Here is a 20,588-nt window from a genome sequence, read left to right on the forward strand (position 1 = left end):
AGAAGATATCCACATGTTTTGGTGGTGCCCCCTGATAGAGATCTTATTGCAAGATATGGGTAAAGTGATCATTGAATCATTAGGCAAATAAATTAATTAAAGCCTGGCAATGGTGATATTCAGAGTGGTATATGGGGGCCCTAAACCAATGAATTTACTTAAGAAACAAAAGTCTTTATTGTTTGTACTGATATTGTTGGTAAGAAGGGAAATATGCTAAAAATGGATACTGTCAATCCCTCCAACAAGAAAAGATTGGCTATTATCGGTCCATAGGGGTTTATTGGTCAAAAGAGTTAATTTTTGTGAGATTTAGTAAGATCGGCAAAAATCTTGAGATATTAAAGGGAGTTAATGTTCAGATTAAATAGACATAGATCATATGATTAACACATCAATAGCAAAGATCCTGAGAAGGGAGTAAGGATATGAGGGCCTAGAGAGAATACTCCCAAAACTCAACACAGATAAATTGTTAATGAGGTCATGGAGCTGGTTCAGAGGGAAATATGGCACAAATGTACTCTCCTGCCATTTTCTTCCGTTCAGTAAGGAGATGATTGTTTGGTTGCCTGTTTCAATGTGTTTTACCCAGCCCTTATATGCCTTCTTTTCGGAAAATGAGGACTAAATGATACATTTGAAAAAGTACTGCATATCATAGAGGTGTCTTCATGCTAAAAAGGTAAACAGCAACACAACTTATGGAGCAGGGCTTATATTAAACAGATTAGGCAACCAGCTCCTTACTTACCTCCAAATCTTCAGGAGGTAGACTTTGCTGGTGTGTTACTTAGAAAGCCCATATGTCTTAAGGCATGTGATATGCAGGAGGTGTTCTATGAGATCCACCAGGAGACTGTGAGGAAACATATATTTCCTTAATTTGATGGCTGAAAATCTTGGGTGATTTAAAAAGAAAGTGCTTTGTACTATTGCTAATTATTTTAAAACAACTAATTTTTAACTGGAATCTTGTGAAGGGCCTGCAGATTGCTTATGGAGACATCCTAGCAGTGCTTCACTGTTGTAGACTAGCTGCAACTGGCACAGGATTCCTCCTGGAGCTACTGAGTAAGTACTGTGCGCATACTCCGGAGGGGAATACATTAAAGCATTTACAGTTAAAACAGAAAGATGGACCTCTACATCCTTCAGTGTTTCAATGTTTTCAGTTGAAAGAAACAGGTGCTTCTGGCATTAGCTACTTGTTTGGCTCTCTACATTTATTGGTATCTTGTCTCTAGAAGACATAGGCCATTGTTTCATTGAGGCTGGCAGGTGGAACTAGATAATTTTCTGCAAACATTATTCTTGTTGTTGGGCAGATGAGTGGTAGCACTACTTGATGAATTTAGAGAAGATTTCCTTTCAGAATGATCCACTTTAAAATAATTTGCAAATATATAGACTATATCAAGCTCCTTCCTCACCTCTGATGGCCTTCTCTTTGTCTGGTTTGTGAGGGACACCCACATACTTTAGCCCTCTTTTTTAACTTCCTTACTTGACTTTGACATGTCTATGTCTCCCTATAGACTAGCACGTCTACCCCTGCATTTTTCTCACCATAGTCATGGCATCTATAATCTGTCAATACCCTAGCACTTCTACGTTTATCTATTCCCAAGTAACACTAATTGTGCCTTTTTGTTATGATCCTAGTTCGCACTTGAACCCTAATAACTCTATTTCTGCCTGCTAACACTGTAGTAACCTTACTAATAAGCTGTTACTTTTACCATGGCTATATTTTAGTTAAACCTGGGCAAAATTAAAATTATGATTGGACAATTTGTTTCATTTAGTGAATTTTGAATTCTGCTTATTACTTGAAATTACTGACATTACTCTGTTAAGATACAATGCATAATTAAGTGCCATATGCTGTAAAAAGTTACCACAAATATACGGTTTCAGAAATAGGGTCATTGCTTGAGGAGTGTGGCACCTGATTCAGTCAATTCTCAGTCAAAGCCATTAAATTAATCTCTCTTAATCCTCTGGTAGCATGGCACAAAACAGTTAGGCTTAACTCGGAGGCAAAGTGTACAATGTATTTTTGCAGCACATAAGCAGTAATAAAGTGAAAACAACACACCAGAACATTCGTAAACCAACTTATAGAAATAAAGTACATTTAAATAAATTCAAAGACACCAAAACCACAAAAATCCAAACAGTAGACCCGGAGACATTCAATTTCAAAGTGTTAGGCAGATATAGCAGCTAAAATAATAAAGCACTACTCAGGGTCACTTGCTCGTGCTAGAACTGGGTAACACAGACAGTCATCATTGGAGTTGTGCTTTTGTGGTCATCCTGGGCTGCCATCTCTGTAGAGTGAACTCCAGATCTCATGTTGCAGGTCATCACTGGCCATTTCTGTAGAGCAAAGAGTTTGGTTCACCGAAGCTTTGCATTGGTGGCTTAGTCCCAGTACAAACAAATGGACCTGATCGCAGTTCTGAAGAGTGCAAAACTTCATGATTTGAGCATTCTTCTCGAAGAGTACACTCTGATGCTGGCCAAGAGTCCAGGACATGACGAGGCATCTCTTGGGGATTAGGAACTCACTCTAGCAGAGGCCAGCAGGGCTCAGGCTGGCCCAGTGCAGCAGGTCAGCTAGGTAGTTGCAGGAAGGTCTCTAGAGTTTGGTGTGTCCATCTATCTTAAAACAGGAGGTCAGCCAACTGACCCCTGGAGTCACTCAGGTAGCTTGGGATGAAGGCAGCTGGCCCAGACGTCCTTCTCGGAGAGCCAGTCAGGTCTCATGAAGCAGAGCAGCCCTCTGGTAGTCAAATAAGTCCTCAAACAGCAGGGTAACTCTCTGGTAGCAGCACAGTAGTTGTCTGGGGAACAAGGCTGTCCTTTGTTTGTAATGTCCATATGTACAGGAGTATACATATGAGTGGTTCTGGAAGTTCAATATTAATATCTGGTGTCAGCTTTTCAAGTGGGAGGATTTCCTGTACCCCCCTCACACCTGGTGGGTCTGGAAAGTTCTTTGTTTCTCCTGTCACTCATCAAAGAAGTCTGGGGTGACAAACTAGTGTCAGGTTCCTTTATGTGAGCTGGAGGGTTACATTTTAATGTGTACGGGCCATAATCATCAAAGATGTGTGTCATTCTTTCACCACATTGCAACACAACTCTTAAAGCAGATTTATCAAGTCAGGCAAGACCAACTTGCAAGGCCTTGCCTGACTTGACAAATCTAGAGTAATGCACTACAGCGCAAATTGCTGCATTACGTTACTCTGCCCAGGCAAGGTATTCCATTGGCGGAGCGTGGGGGCTTCCACGCATCCACCCATAGATTTTGGCATATTCCCAGATTTAACTAAACAACAAGAGATAGCGCACTACCGATGTCCTAAAAAAAACCTAATCAGTACAATGGGGACTCCTAATTCGTTTTTAGAAAAACCCTCACCCACAAACATCTGTTAGTGGCATACTTCATCATAGAGTTCCCTCCCAGGACGCCTAGTGCATCTGGGTGTGTTATAATGCATGAGTTACAACAGAGCAGGTTGTTTTTCAGGGATCCAGATTATTAAAATTTCCTCAAGGAAACCCTATCAAAAAGGAATATTTAATTATAGGAAGTCTTCGGAATGGTTAAAAATACGGTAGACATGAACTGAGACTTTTATGGTCTCTCACATCTCAGTCGACATGTTTCAGCCATGTTGATGTATGCCACTAAGGTTCAAACGGCTTGCTTCCAGTCCAAAAGATTACATTCATATTGACAAAGTTATACATGTATACATGTAATAAATGTATCCATTCGTACCCATACACATGAGGTGTAAAGTTTCATCAGTGATGACTGAACTCAGTTCATGCAGTCTACTACCATGTGATTCAAAGGGGGAAATTACAGTTTCCCCCAAACCTTAGCATTTATCATCTGTGGTTTAGAACATGCATTTCATGCAACCAAACTCAGAAAAACAGAACAATTACATTAAACTGTACATTTAAGGTGCATGATACATACTATATTACATTTCATTGTCCATACAATCATAGACACTTAGAGGCAGGCAGTGCCTGTAGTCACACACTGGAGATGGACTATATGGATTAAGATCTTTTTAAATCACATGACTCTCACAGAGACCTTAATCTATCTGTACAGAGCCCCATCCCTGGTGACTTACTTTGTCGAGGCATCTCACCCACTTTAGACCTGGTTGATGGCCTCTAAGTTCTGCATGTTAACCCTTACATGCAGTTGAGAGTTTTATGAGCATCTTCCAGGTGCGACGCAGAGAAGTGAGATGCACGATATGGGTGTCAGTGTGTCACAACGCCATCAGACAAATGCAACTGGAGCAGGGAATATCGTTCTGACAGATTTATGGTGCTTGCAATGTGTGTATGACTTTGGACGTCCCAGCGTTTCTGGGCATGGCTGCCAGACTTGAAACCAGAATGGGGTTGGCCGGGTCCAGGAATAAAAGCATAGGGGGACGTTTCCAGAGTATCTGTATGAATTATATCACAACAAAAAGATAAACTAAAAGATTGGAAACACACTACTGCTTTTATAAGGAAAAACATACTCTTTATCCACAACATGTGATGTGTGGATCAAAAATGTACAGACTGCATAAGCATAACAAAATGATAACATTTCCCATCCATGCATGGAGAAAACATAAGGATTGGCAATATTTCCCAGAGGATGTATAAACTAACAGTGTTCAAATTGTTGCATCTATCTCTATGTTTAAGGCCTCCATTCCTTACCATATAACACATTGGCTCTTTAATCCATGGGAAAAGCAACAGACATTGGTGGTTTTAAAATCAGAGACCCCACTCTGCCATTGTTTATTCATTTTACATTGGAACCACAATCCAAGAGATAATATAAGTTGGTCCAGTTTTGTGAGTGGATAGTCGATAAATCCATCTCTGCTCTTTTGTTAAACAATATCTTATTGCGATTCTGTGTACAACTCTCAAGTTGTTTAATGATCACCTGTGTCAGGTCATTTGTGGTGTGTCCAGTGAACAGGATTTTTTTTGTCAATTTGGTGGTGCTTCTCTTGCAACAGATGTTGCTTCTGTACTCACAGATTCAAATTTTTATATTTTTTCTGGCCATGCCAATGTACTGTAACCCACAGGGGCAAGTTATCATATAGGTTACGTGTGTAGAATTGCAATTTGTGTGTTTTAAAATAGCCCCCTTACTCTCCAGTTCTAGATCCGGAGTCTTTGTTGTGATTTTTAGGTGGCAGATACTACAATTCCCAAAGGGATAATGACCTACAATGCCCGCGAGCCCTAAGCAGTTTAGGACTGTGGTTCTTGTGTCCCTGTATATTTTAGGTCTTGTGGATACCAACATATCCTTCAGGCTTCTTGCACACTTACAAGAAAACATAGGTTGTTTCCATTTACATGACCCTATGTTAGGTATTCACCAATTTTTGTTTATGATTTTTATGACCTGGTTGCCATCACTGTAAGACGTAGGAATGCATCAAAAACCTACGACTCCCAGGTGAGGTGGATCAATGAGAAATATCATTATTTCTCCTGATTACTTCTTTTTTCTATGTGTGCCTCATCCTGCAGCACACATTTGCCTCAGGGGATTACTATTGTGCACAAAGGTGCTCCTTCCTGCATAAAAACATTCCGCATTGCAACGAGGAACCCTTGTACCACGGTGAAAGGGTGCCTCCATTGGTGGTAGGGAGCATAATGTGGCCAACACAGGGAAAAGCCAGGAATGAACCGAATAATGTAAAGTGCAGTACATTCCTGCCTTTTCCCTATCACGCAGCGCAACAAGGTGACTTGCTGCGCTGCATGATATGATGATAAATATGCCCCCAAGTGAAGCAAGACAAAGCTTGATGGACAGACAAGACAAAGACAAAGCTTGTGGACAGAATGGGTCATCCTTGTAATTATCTGAAAAAAAATTCTGTGAATTTCATACATCTTTATTCCTAGTCCCCTTACACATACCTACACTTAACAACCCTTAAACTGATGTTAGTCTAGCACCTACATCCTAAAACAGTGGTTGTTAACCGTGTGACTTTGGTGGACCCCCACTTAATTAATAATGGAATACAGAGACCCCTCACTGAGTCATTACTTGAAGCCAAAGATCACATTGTAAGCAATTATGATGATTTGTAACTGCATAACAATACACAAAAATACAGAAACAAGCATTCATCAAGCAAATACACTAATGATGAAATAATGTATTTAATTCACAAACGCATTAATCAAAAATAAAATTTTTATTGTGACCAGGAATTTTTTTAATTCAATTCAGGCCACTTCTGTAAGATCACCCTAGATCCTAAACTATATTCTGTCTGATACACTTTCACTGCCCCACAAATCAATCTGCAGACACCAACTTATTTTTTAGCCTAAAATGTTAAATTCATTCACATTTACAGAACATCTTAACATTTTACATTTTACATTTTTGCTTTTTAATTTATAAGCAATTTATTAACCTGTTAATTTTACTTAACTTTCTAAACAGTTGCAGACCCTCTGACTAGGCATCACTGACTCCTAGGGATCCTGAGAGCAGTTTAAGAATAGCTGCTCTGGAACCTCACTTCCTACCTATAATCAAGTGCCTCTACGTGCACTCCATCACATAATATTTCTGTATATGCTAGTACTTCTACCCTTGCCTATACACCAATTCATCTGCATATACTCCATCATCCCTGCACCTATATATACCTAAATACCTCTACTTGTACCTACACACTAGTACGTCTTCCCATACCAAACCACAGCACTTCAGGATGACACATTCCCTGGTACCTTTTTCCTCTTTCTCCTACACTTTAATGTATCTCCACCTGCCTTGCAACGTTGTACAATGAGTACCCATTTATCTCCCTCTCTTGCTACCTCCTCACCTCCCCAGGGTACAAAATGACACAAATTGGGAGGGCATGCACCCCTTTGCAGCCCCGTGGACAGCCACATCCTGTGCCGAAAAGTGATATTGATGCAGGGGCTCTATCCACCTGCAACCTTGGAAATCACCATCTCCCCGAGGCTAAATATGAAATTAATGCAGAAATGAAAGCTGGGGGCACACACCTCCCCCGCAGCCCAGGGGACCTCCACCTCCTTGGGGCAAATGTAAACAATTAAAGTGGGGCACCGCATTATCCCCCCGGAGCCCCAGGGACCACCACCTCCCCGGGGCAGTGTCCCGCAATAGAGGGAGGTTCCGCAACCCCCCTTCTGGAGCAATAGATGGCCCTGGGAACCACCACCCTCCTGGGCCTACTCCTGCTCTGTCCTGGGGTGCCCACTGTGGGACATTGCTGTTTGCTATGGCTTGGCAGGAGCTTGACCACTCCTGCCAAGCCATAGCAAACTGTGTTCTGCTTTGAGCATGCAAGAGCAATTTGCTCTCGCTTGCTCAATGTGGAGCACAATTGCTTTGTCAGGGAGAGAGCTGTATGTTAGCAGCTCCCTCTATGTCACAACAGTAGTGGTTCCCGCAGGAGGTGTTGGGAGCCGGCAGGGGCTGTGGGGGCCTTGAGGCACCCCCACAGTCCTCAACACTAGAAAGTGGGTGCCCTAGATGGGACCAGAGTACTCACACGAGAGGCCTGACCCTGGGGGATGGAGACCCCAGGACCGAAATCGGTCGAGGAGGGGGGCTGCGCAGTCCCACATTATTTTTGTCTTTATATTTTTAAAAAGAGGTCAGTGTGAGAAGTTGGCCTGGTATATGATGCTCACTAGTTCTAGTGATCACCTTGTACCATGCCAAGCAACCCTTATGATGATTGGTTGTAAGTCAACCTTATAGACCAGCTATCCTAGTAGCGTGGACAAAGCAGTCTTAGGCTAAACTCTGTAAAGGCATGTGAAGCAAGCTGTTTTACCATACACAATCCCCTTGAATATCAAATGAAAGGACACCACACAGATATATATTGAAAATATATATATATTTATTCACTACAAATATCCTCTATACTCTTTATGAGCACAGAAGCAAATGCGTTAAAACAAAACACAGTTTAAATATACAAAAGTTGCACAATATGGATGAGCCCTAGGGGCCACTTAAACCATATACTAAAATAGTGGTATAAGAACCACCAATTGGAAAGGAAATAGGCCTAGGGCCTGGGGAATCCCTGGAGCTGTTCGGGACTAACAGTGAAGAAGTCGGGAAAGGCCCGCGGGACTCGGGTGCAGTGCTTAAAGTGCACGCATGCACCAATGCAATGTCAATGATGCGTAAAAGTTATAAAGTTACTGTTTTAGGAACCTTCCGACTGACCTAGAAGGACAAAAGTTTAGAGCTAGGCACTAGAGGTATGTACCAGTGTAGGAACACCGGCGTTGCTGAGTTACCTCACCCACAGGAAGCGGGTGCACAGGGGCCAAGTAGTGTCGGGTTTCGTCACACAGGTCGATGGTGCCTGGAGATGAAGATGCTGCAGGCGGGTCGTCGAGGAGGGTTCCGGTAGATCCAAGGATGGATCTGAAGATGTGAAGACCTGAAAGCAGAGGGGACAATGTTCAAAGCCACTAGCCAGTAACTACCGTGGAACCAGGATGGAACCAGGCGATGTCGGAAGGGTGGAATGCTACGCCTGTCACCAGAACTGGCGAGGGGGTAGTATTCCAATTTGTATGACACCTTACTCGACATGTTTTGATAAAGCCAAACCAAAGATAGCATTTTACCGCGAGGTTCATAATGCACTTAAGAGTATATGGTATGACAGTATCATGGAACAGCTAAAGGACGTGGTTCCGAAAGCTGCAGACAGGCTCAGCTCATGCTAGAGCACCATCTCACATATTTCCAAGCACTCTGCCTCCAGGAATGATGAGGCCTTCCATAGGAGTGGCTGATAGGAACATTTGTGTCCATTTTAAGTTAGATATAGACATACTATACCTAAGTAAGGGGTGATTACACCGACTTACCCCAGCTGAGTGATCAGCCAGTTGTGTCAAATATGGAGGCCAGGCCAGGGGTGGCATAATACATGCTGCAGCCCCTGGTAGGCCTTGGAAACACCTATGCCCTGGGTACCTGGGTACACTGTTACAGGGGCCAATGAGGTGAACCAGTTCCAATTCGTAATGCACCTGGTGTGCATTGGTATTAATTTAGAGAGAGAACAGCAGGCTGTGGGTCTGATTAGCAGGCCCACAGCCACATTAAGTCATAAACCAGTGAAGCAAAAAGCAAAAATTTGGGGTGACCATAGGATAGCAGACCCTACTCTCCTACAGTTAGGCCCCGGGGTATAGGGTCCCTGGGCTGAAATCGGCCCAGGACAAAGGCCACTGAGCCTCCTTATATTTAGTTTAAAAAAATGTAATTACAATGGCCGGACCCCAAGGGATGGAGTCGCTGGCGAGTTGGCCCCCTCTCTGGCCAACTCCTTTCTCTCCATCTGGAATGCATCCCTCCACCATGGCTTCTTCCCTACCACGTGGAAGGAAGCACTGGTGGTCCCCATCCTGAAAAAGCCCGATGCCGACCCCACTATATTCGCTAACTACCGTCCCATCTCCCTCCTCCCTAAGCCCCCCAAAATCCTAGAAAAGGCCGTGCAACTGCAACTTACGGAGTATTTGGAGAACAACTCTCTGTTGCATGATTCACAATCCGGATTTCGTGCGGGTTTCAGCACTGAGACGGCTCTTCTGGAAGTGGCTGAGACAATTCGTGAATGTGTGGATAGGGGCGAGGAGGCCATGCTTGTCCTCCTCGACCTATCCGCCGCTTTTGATACGGTCTCCCACTCCACCCTCCTAGACCGTCTCAAGCAGGTCAGCATCGGTGGCACTGCCCTCACCTGGATCGAATCCTTCCTCACTGGAAGAAGTCAGAGGGTGATGCTTGGGCCTTTCAAATCAGAGGATAAACCCCTACTGTGTGGTGTGCCGCAGGGTTCTGCCCTCAGCCCTCTGTTTTTCAACGTCTATCTCGCACCCCTGGCTGCCGTGGTGGAGGCATGTGGAGTCAGAGTGGTCTCTTATGCTGACGATACTCAGCTGATATTTTCCTTCAGAGACCACTCGGACTCCACATTTGCCAACTTCCGCCAATGTCTTGACGGCATTCGTGTCTGGATGACTGATAACCATTTAAGACTCAATGCGGACAAGACAAAGGTGCTGTTTTTTAACCAGAAAAATCCTATCCCCCCCTCACGGTGGTGGCCCACCTCACTTGACCCCGCCCCCTCCCCTGTCCACTCAGCTCGCAACCTAGGCTATCAGTTCGACGACTCTCTCTCATGTAAATCCCAAGTCAACAAGGTCACATCTGCCTGCTTCATGAAACTACGCATGATCAAGAAGATACTTCCCTACCTCCCCTTGGACGCCCGCCGAACAGTCACCCAGGCCCTTATCACGTCCCACCTGGACTACGCCAACAGCTTATACGCTGGCGCTCCTCAGTACCTGATCGATCGAATCCAAATCGTTCAGAACGCGGCGGCTAGACTGATCGGAAATATCCCATACCGCCAGTCAGTCACCGCCTACCGCAAAGAACTCCACTGGCTCCCCATTGCCAGCCGTATTCAGTTCAAGATTCTTACTCTCGCTTTCCGAGCTATCAACGACCTTGGACCCAACTACCTGAAAAAGCGAGTGTCCATATCTCATTCCATTAGATCCCTGAGATCTAACAACCTACGCCTCCTGGTTTCTCCCCGCTTTCGACGCGCCAGAATGGGCGGCAGAGGGTTCAGCGTTATCTCTGCTAAAATGTGGAACTGTCTCCCTATCGATCTTAGGTTCTGTCCCTCTGAAGCCATCTTCCGTGCTAGATTAAAAACCTGGCTGTTCTCCGCACTCTGATCCCCCTCCTGTTGCTTCCTTTCCTCCCCTCTTCCCTTGAGGCTCTGGTTCTAGCGCCGGGACACCCCTTCGGGGGTAGCTGCGCGCTCTATAAACTACAAAAATAAATAAATAAATAAATAAATAAATATCGGGCCGGGGAGGGGGACCATGAGGTCCCCTCCCGGAATAAATACAAAATAACTTTTTTTTAAAAAGACCAGTAGATTGCTAAAGGCCCGTCCCCTTTCTTCATCACTCTGCAAATGTGCCTCTTGGCTCACTGCTGGCTGTAGTATGAAGTCCCAGTGGCTGATGATGGTCCTTGGGGCGAACAAGGCCTCCTGTTTCCTCCAGTAAGTCCCACACAGTGGAATTGCTGAGAGGTCTTCAGAGGCCACGCCCCCTTTCTACATCACTTTACAAATGCACCTCCTTGCGCACTACTTGTTTGGGGATGAAGCCCTCTTGCCTCCTGAGGGTCCTTAGGGGCCAGAAACCCCTTCAGTCACCTCCAGTAAGTCCCCTAAAGTATATATATGGAGAAGTGAACAAGGACAAAATTACTCACAGTAAGGACAAAACACTGGCTTCTCCAGATTATTTAAGAAAAGGAAACATTCCTACAATGTTAAGAACCATAAGTCAGACCTGTTCTGTTTATGATTTATTTTCTCAATATGAACTATTTTGGAAATTTACAATAGACAATTCCCACAGACATATATATAGATATTATGTTAGCTCACTACCAATTCAGAACCAAAACAAAAAAGGAAGAAAAACCAAAACATATCATACCACTTCAAATCACCCAATACCACACATTCAAAATATTAAAAACAAGGATATTGCAATGTATTGTCACTTTTCCCATATATTGTTAACATTTATGAATGGATTACTACATATAAATCATTTTCTATACATTTTCTTAGTTAAGAGGCAAAACATATATTGTTTTAACCTAAAGTTTGTATTCATAATAAGAGGGAAAAATTACAAAACAGGATTGCCCTGATGCGCGTTTCGGTAATCAGAATTCACTTAGATGGATTGTGCAACCTTCATCAGGATGCTGTTCGATGGTGCAGGGAGATCTCATCTGTTTTCCTACAGGGTCTGAAATATGAACAATTCCAAAGTTTATCTATAATACGAAAATGCAAGTACATTGTGAAAGAACTGAGGTAAGAAAATTATACTCGCAACAAACTAAAAAAACTCTACAACACCAATACCTCCCAAAGTGCACAACGTTTCTACGATTTATAAAACACAACAATGTGTCAGAAAAGTAGCTTCTATTCAAGAAGAAATGTGACCTATTTCAAGGAATTGTATATGTGGAGTCCCATAACAGAGTGAACCATCTCTTAACATGCAGGTTAGAGGTAATGCTTAGTTAAAGAATGGAGGAAGGAAGAGATACCTGCAATTTTAGTCTACTATCATATTTTCTACCTAAGCACAATCGCTATAGGATAAAGGTATGCTTAAAATGGAAATTAAAATTTGAAGGCCCAACATTAGATGAAGAACCTTCTTAAGGGGCTAAAAGTAGAAGACATATAGACTAACATAAGTACAGATTACATGAGTCTGTGCTAAAGCATAGCCGTCATTCAAAAGGATGGATATTAAGAACGACTGGCTAGCCACCAGATACTTTCCTTACCATGAATCCAAACGAACAAAATATATGGACATGTGTCAGGGCAATCAAATCATAAGGAAAAGCATGTATGTCAAAAGTATACAAAGTTTGCCCGAGAGTTTCAAACATAGATCCTTAAATGGCCAGTAAGGAGAAACCTGGAGAAAATATATATCAAGAGACTGGATTAGGATACCTTCTCACAAATTAAATTGCATTCAAGGCTAGCTGATGGCAGGAAGCTAAAGTTGAAATACGCCATCTGCATAAGAACAGTAGATCCAATCATGGGGATAATCATATGAAATGTGGTTCACATTATGAAGCAGTAGAATCTTAATAAGAGGAGAGAATGTTAACCCAGCAAAAACTAAAAGGAGCCGTGATCTAAAACTCCTAGATCTATATATTAATATTAAAGAGTAGGTAGATAATAGTTGGTACTACAATACCCGGATCAGTTAAAAACCTTAATAAAGATGAAGAGTTACTCTAATTCTAACTTGACATCCCAGAGAGAATATTGGGACAAAGTTCAACTCGAGTGGAATAACACTCTAAGTGCAAGGTAAAAGCTCCTGGCAGCCTTACTTTTAGATATACTGGTGACCATGCTCTGTCTCCAAGAGGCATGAATCCACCTTCAAAGCGGTTCACCTAGGGTGGGTGGGGGATAAATATCCCCATAGGTTCCAGCTAGCTGAAATGCCTGGGAATGCCTGTGGTTTGGGCGGATAGAACACAAGGAAGTTTGCAGTGTCACAGGAAACCCTACTACGCCATGTTGGAAATAATCACTATCCAAAACAAAGTGACATAAACTGTCGATCTTCATACCTCCAGAACAATTTCCTATCATGTGCATAGGAGTACTGCCATAAATAAAAAAAGGCTGTAGGGAGAAAAATGATCTTAGGAGGATATAAGGTGATATTGGCCGAATTATTTAGGAAAGAGCCCTTCAATCGTCATGTAGGGTGGAGGGGAGAATTGGCACAATATCGCCTCTCTGGGCAAACAAATTAAGAAAAGGGGGGCATAACTGCCCACTTTCTATAATGTGGGTGCTACGACTCTCTCAAAAAAACGACAATAAGGGTAAATATACATAAATAACATTAAAAGCCATAACTGCTTAGAGTAGCTGCCAAAAATGATACAATTCTAATCTACTAAAGTCATAGTATACCCAGTCTAGGAATAGGGAAAATTTAAAGAAGGGGCCGACAACCAGTATTCTGTAACCTAAACATTCAAATTTGAGTGACAGTGGGATGCATAAGAATTTGGAGCCCCGACCGCCATGGTGGTGGTAGAGACGTGCGTCCGCGAGCGCGTGCGCCCCCTGCCCCCGCCACGCGGCCATTACACACCGTTCTGGCGGAACCGAATTGCGAACGGGGTGACTGTTTCGTGTGGGCCGGCGAGGGGCGTGGCCAGCGGTACCTCCCCTACAGATTGCGCGGCTGCTGCCCCACTGAGTGCTACCGCGGTACTAGCGGGGCCCTGCAACTCGCTAACTTGGCCCCCACCTAGGCTGCGACCTCCTCGGGTGGTGTGATTACCCTGGGGCTATCGGGTGCCTGGCGAGACCACCGCTGGTCGAGCTGAGGTCGTTTATTCTTCTCCGGACGTCCTCCCCGGTAGCCTAAATCAGCCCACCACCCCGTTAGTCTAATTGCCTTATAATCAATTCGGACTTTCCTTGTGTACCCTCCAGACAACTGTCACATTACGCAGACCCCACGGGAGCAGCCTTGGGGCACTTACGCCCACTAGCGAGGGTAAGTTCTCTTAAACCCCGTGCTACTCCTAGTAATACGCCGGCTGGCGTTAGATCCTGTTAATGAATTGTCTAAGTACACAACCATTCGGTTGAGACACCTAGTGTCTGCTGTAACATTAACACTCAGTGATGTTATAATTTATATTTTATGCGTAGTCACTATTTATAGTCTTTCCTCTCTCCTCACTTCATACCCCTGTATTTTTTGACAGAATTAAAGACGACTCTCCGCTCTGGTTTACTCGGGGAAATGAACCACCAGCTTAAGTTTATTTCTCTCCCCACAGGGTATCCCTACGACGCAGGAACCCCCCTGGCTGGAGTCGGCAACCACACAGGTTGTATCCTTTACACGCCTCAGCCTTTTGCGGGGCACATCACTAAGTTTATGAGCACACCCTAGGTCCTGAAGAATTGCCAATAGGGCATGAAACATGTTGACCTGTTCACAGATGAGGGTTGAACGGGACTAACTTTCTTAACTACTGTAATCCCATTGCCCCTCTTGTTTTAACAAGGTGGTGAACTACACGAATAAAGAGAAGGGAGTAGACTACACTAACCTTTTTTAACACACTTTACTCACGCTCACTACTCCACATTCTAGGGGCCCTCACACCCACTCATTCATCGGCAAGGAACAAAAGATCTCCACAAAAGTGTAGCACCTTGTGCTACCCGTCAGGCATTGCAGCGCCGGCTTGACGCTGGAGCAGGAAGCCGATGATGACACGAGACGACTAGCTGGTGATATGACAACAGTCGTTAAACCAGCCTGTTGTGTGAGGCATCCCTAGTTCCGAAAAGGGATACCATTCCCTGTTTCACTTTGGTACATTAACATATTTGTACCCCACGAAGAGAGGAAGACAACTTACTGCGCTACGCTATCACCCTTCCCCAGGGGAACTGTGTGCATCTTTTTGTTTTATAGATTGATGGGACACGCACACTGGACCCCTATAAACATCGTCCCCCCCTGTGTCCCTCCCTGTTGTTGACTGGAGGGGAGAATTGGCACAATATCGCCTCTCTGGGCAAACAAATTAAGAAAAGGGGGGCATAACTGCCCACTTTCTATAATGTGGGTGCTACGACTCTCTCAAAAAAACGACAATAAGGGTAAATATACATAAATAACATTAAAATCCATGACTGCTTAGAGTAGCTGCCAAAAATGATACAATTCTAATCTACTAAAGTCATAGTATACCCAGTGTAGGAATAGGGAAAATTTAGAATTGGCCGACAACCAGTATTCTGTAACCTAAACATTCAAATTTGAGTGACAGTGGGATGCATAAGAATAAATATGTGACGGTCTGCATTCTGTAGGATAGAAAGGTCTAATTCAGTCAAACGGTAATCAGGCACATTATAACTGTCAGGGAATTACAAAAAGAATGATGTATCAACTGAATAAATATAGATTAAATAAGAGTAAATAAAGAGATGACAAACAGAGATAGGAAAGAATTTGTCCAAAGAAGAACAGTCAAGGATAAAAAGGAACTGAAAGAGCAATCCAAATTAACATGAGGAAAAGAAGCCAACAATGGGCAAGGTACATTTTCCCTTCTAAGCTACTAAGCCATATATGGATTCGTTTAAAACAGTAACAATGATGAGGTACATTTTCCCTTCCAAGCTACTAAGCCACATATGGATTCATTTAAAACAGTAACAATGATGAGGGCAACATCTAGTAAGGGGTTTCTATGAAGAGGAGGGTAGCTCTTTTATGAACATAAAACCCTGTACCTCAGCTAGAACCAACAAGGCGGTCCAACTTCCAGGAATATTGTTATTGTTATTGTTATTATAATTTTATATCGCGCCTAATCACCTGCAGGTCTCTAAGCGCTAGGAAAGATGGTGACATACAATAACATGGCAAGGTGGAAGCAGAGACCAAAGCTAGATTATGCTATGCCCAGGCTTCTGCTGAACAGTAGCGTTTTTAGGCTCTTTCTGAAGCGTAACAGATTTCCTTCCCCACGCAGCATCCCAGGCAGGCTGTTCCATAACTGGGGAGCCAGCACTGAGAAGGCTCTCCCTCCCTTCGTCGCTAGCCTGTAACGAGGGCAGGTCAATAACTGGGAATCTGAGGACCGAAGTGTTCTCATAGGACAATACAGCTGCAGGCGATCTTTAATGTAGGTTGGGGCCTTGCCATAAATTGCCTTATGGGCTGTACATAGGCTCTTGAATTCCACTCTTTCTTTGATTGGAAGCCAATGCAGGCTTTGCAATAGGGGGGTAGCTTTAGACCTCCTCGGCAGTCTAAAAATCAACCGGGCAGCGTCGTTCATTAGGACCTGAAGCCTGCTGGTGAGGGTTTTAGGTAGGCCAAGATAGAGGGCATTACCATAATCAATTCTGGAGATGATGGTGGCAGCCACTATTGATCGCATCATAGGTTGTGGGAGAATAGGGGATAACTTCCGCAGTTGCCGCATGATGTTTGTACAGCTGCCCACAACCGACGAGATCTGAGGGGCCATCGACAAATCACCATCCAGCTTGATCCCCAGGCTTTTTACGGACGGACTTGGTTTTGGAGCAGGGCCTAACTCCGTGGGCCAGTAGAGGTCACACCAAGGAGAGGCAGTGGATGGGATAACTAAGACCTCAGTCTTATCTGGGTTGACTTTTAACAGGTTATCCGTCATCCACTGCACTGTGAATCTCAGGATGTTCTGGGCTTGGAGTTGTGCGGCCGTAGTGTCATTGACACTTAACAGCAGTTGCGTATCGTCCGCATAGTTAAAGACTTTACAGCCCATAGTGGCCAATGAAGCGATCAATGGTTGCAGATAGAGATTAAATAGAAGCGGGGACAGGGCGGACCCCTGTGGTACCCCACATTCTAAAATCCCTATCTCAGATGTTTCATCCCCCAGTTGTATCTTTTGGGTCCTTCCTGTAAGGAAGGATTGCAACCATTGAAAGGCCAGGCCCTTAATCCCAAAATCCTGTAGTCTTCCCAAGAGCAAGGCATGGCTGACAGTATCGAACGCCGCTGATAGGTCTAACAAAATCAGGGCGCTCGATTCCTTACAGTCAGCCATGCCTCTTAATTCATCCAGCACCGAGAGCATCACCAACTCGGTGCTGTGATGAGCTCGAAAACCTGCCTGTCGATCATGGAGTAGATGGTGAGATTCCAGATAGAGGGACAGGGATTTTAAGACATGCTGTTCAAGGATTTTTGAGAGAAAGGGCAGCTGGGAAATGGGTCTGTAATTCTTCAACACCGCCGGATCTAGCCCCGGTTTTTTCAATAGAGGTCTTACCCGCGCCTCCTTAAATTCAGCCGGCAGATATCCCATCTCTAGCGATCTATTAAGGAGGGAGATGATACATTCCTCTAATAGAGGGCGCGCAACGCGGAAAATCTCAGGTGGACATGGATCAGCTGGGGAACCAGATTTAATTTTGCCCATCAACTGTTCCAGAATCAGTACGTCCATCTCCGGAAACGCTTCAAGGGAGCAATCGATCGCGTTTTTAGATGCTAAAGCGATAGAGGTCCCCATTGCCGCTCCGTTCTCTATCTCCTGGATAATGGTCTTCACCTTCTCCAGGAAATATGCCTGGAAGATGTTGCAGTCAAATGGAGCCTTAGAGTTATCAGGTTTTTTACTCAACTCAGCCAATATTTTGAAGGTCTCTTTCTGAATGTTCACTGCCTTACTTAGGCGGGACTCAAGGTATTCTGCTTTAGCTTGGGTCATAAGATTTTTATATTGGTGAAGGGAGGCCTTATAAATTTTCCTGTCCGTGTCCTGCTTGGTTTTCCTCCACAATCTTTCTAACTTTCTAAGTTTTGTTTTAGTTTCTCTTAAAAGTGGCGTAAACCAGGGAGCCCCTTTCCCAGATCCCTTTATTCGCTGTGTTTTCATTGGCGCTATTTTATCAATAGCCCGAGTCATACACCTCGTTAAATCAGAGTATTCACGGTCCAGGCTGTAGTCCGACTCTGTGACCTGGGATGTTACCAAGAGCGCCTTGGTCAGCGACGCTAAGTCAACTTCTGCCCATTTCCGGGTTTTCCTAAAACCGAGCACGTTGCGAACAGCACCACTTCTGAGGGGGATCTCACAGGAAACCAAATGGTGGTCAGACCAAATGCAAGGCTCTACCTCTTTAAGGGTTAAGCTGGTGTCTGTGGTCCACATGAGATCAAGAGTGTGGCCTTTTTCGTGTGTTGGGACATCCACAATCTGTTTAAAGCCTAGCGCCGACATTAATGTGTCTAACTGGCGCATAGGTAGGTCCCAGTTGGGCATATCCCAGTGTAAATTAAAATCACCTGTTACCAGGATCTTCGTATATCTAGAGCTTAGGTCAGATATAATAGGACAGAGTAAGTCAAGGAAGAGTGGAGTTGACTTGGGCGGGCGGTAGATTGACAATATCACCCAGCACACATTGTGTGCGGTGACCTTTACCCCGAGCAGATCAGACAGGTCAATTGTCTCTGATAGTACCTTTTCAACAGTCATAGTCTTCCTATAGAAGATAGCTACCCCGCCCCCCCGTGAGCCCCCTGGGCGGTTGTGCCACATTACATCGTATCCGCTTGGCAGGGCGGCTATAATATCAGGCATCGAATTCTCACCCGTCCAGGTCTCCGAGAGGGTCAGGACATCAATATCACTATCCTGAAGCATGTTATATACCTCTAGATAGTGACAGTGTAGCGAACGAGTATTAAGACTAGATATTTTTAATACTGGGGGTTTACCTGGAGGGGGTGTAATCATGTCGGGATGCAATATGCCATAGTTTTTAAGGGTCCATGAGATCGCCGAATCGACCATAAGCTCACCTCTATCCAAAGATTTTAACTCCTCCGTGGAATATATGTGCCGCTGACCAGTAGTCCCAGCCCCAGCGCCCGTCTGTGCGCGGACGGGCGCAGACGGGCTGGACTCTGGCGTGACTCCGGCAGTGCTCCGGCGAGCCCGCTGCGCATGACCGCTGCGCGTCTGCATGGCCAGTTTAAGTAGATACCGGTCTAGCGTCCTTCTGACAACTAGACCGTGCAGACTACTCAGCGCTACACCTCCAACCCAAGATGTCCGCCGTGGTGCTGCCTAGAGGGACTGGGACCCGCGCTAGCACGGTGAAATCACTATTAATGTGCAGGTAAGTGGGCGTGTTTTAAAAACAAGGTAATTTAGGCAAATAAAATCCAACACAAATACAAAAACGGGATATTTTAAAAAAGCACGAGTAAATCCTCCTGTGAGCACAATGTGCTCTGCCTTACTCCTGTGAGCCCAGGTACGCTCTGTCTTGCTCCTCGCAGTGTTAATTTCCTAATGACAGGCCACCTAATTTGCCCAGTTAAGTAGATACCGGTCTAGCGTCCTTCTGACAACTAGACCGTGCAGACTACTCAGCGCTACACCTCCAACCCAAGATGTCCGCCGTGGTGCTGCCTAGAGGGACTGGGACCCGCGCTAGCACGGTGAAATCACTATTAATGTGCAGGTAAGTGGGCGTGTTTTAAAAACAAGGTAATTTAGGCAAATAAAATCCAACACAAATACAAAAACGGGATATTTTAAAAAAGCACGAGTAAATCCTCCTGTGAGCACAATGTGCTCTGCCTTACTCCTGTGAGCCCAGGTACGCTCTGTCTTGCTCCTCGCAGTGTTAATTTCCTAATAACAGGCCACCTAATTTGCCCAGTTAAGTAGATACCGGTCTAGCGTCCTTCTGACAACTAGACCGTGCAGACTACTCAGCGCTACACCTCCAACCCAAGATGTCCGCCGTGGTGCTGCCTAGAGGGACTGGGACCCGCGCTAGCACGGTGAAATCACTATTAATGTGCAGGTAAGTGGGCGTGTTTTAAAAACAAGGTAATTTAGGCAAATAAAATCCAACACAAATACAAAAACGGGATATTTTAAAAAAGCACGAGTAAATCCTCCTGTGAGCACAATGTGCTCTGCCTTACTCCTGTGAGCCCAGGTACGCTCTGTCTTGCTCCTCGCAGTGTTAATTTCCTAATGACAGGCCACCTAATTTGCCCAGTTAAGTAGATACCGGTCTAGCGTCCTTCTGACAACTAGACCGTGCAGACTACTCAGCGCTACACCTCCAACCCAAGATGTCCGCCGTGGTGCTGCCTAGAGGGACTGGGACCCGCGCTAGCACGGTGAAATCACTATTAATGTGCAGGTAAGTGGGCGTGTTTTAAAAACAAGGTAATTTAGGCAAATAAAATCCAACACAAATACAAAAACGGGATATTTTAAAAAAGCACGAGTAAATCCT

Source organism: Lissotriton helveticus, chromosome 4_1 (assembly GCF_964261635.1).
Source record: "Lissotriton helveticus chromosome 4_1, aLisHel1.1, whole genome shotgun sequence".
Taxonomy (NCBI): Eukaryota; Metazoa; Chordata; class Amphibia; order Caudata; family Salamandridae; genus Lissotriton; species Lissotriton helveticus.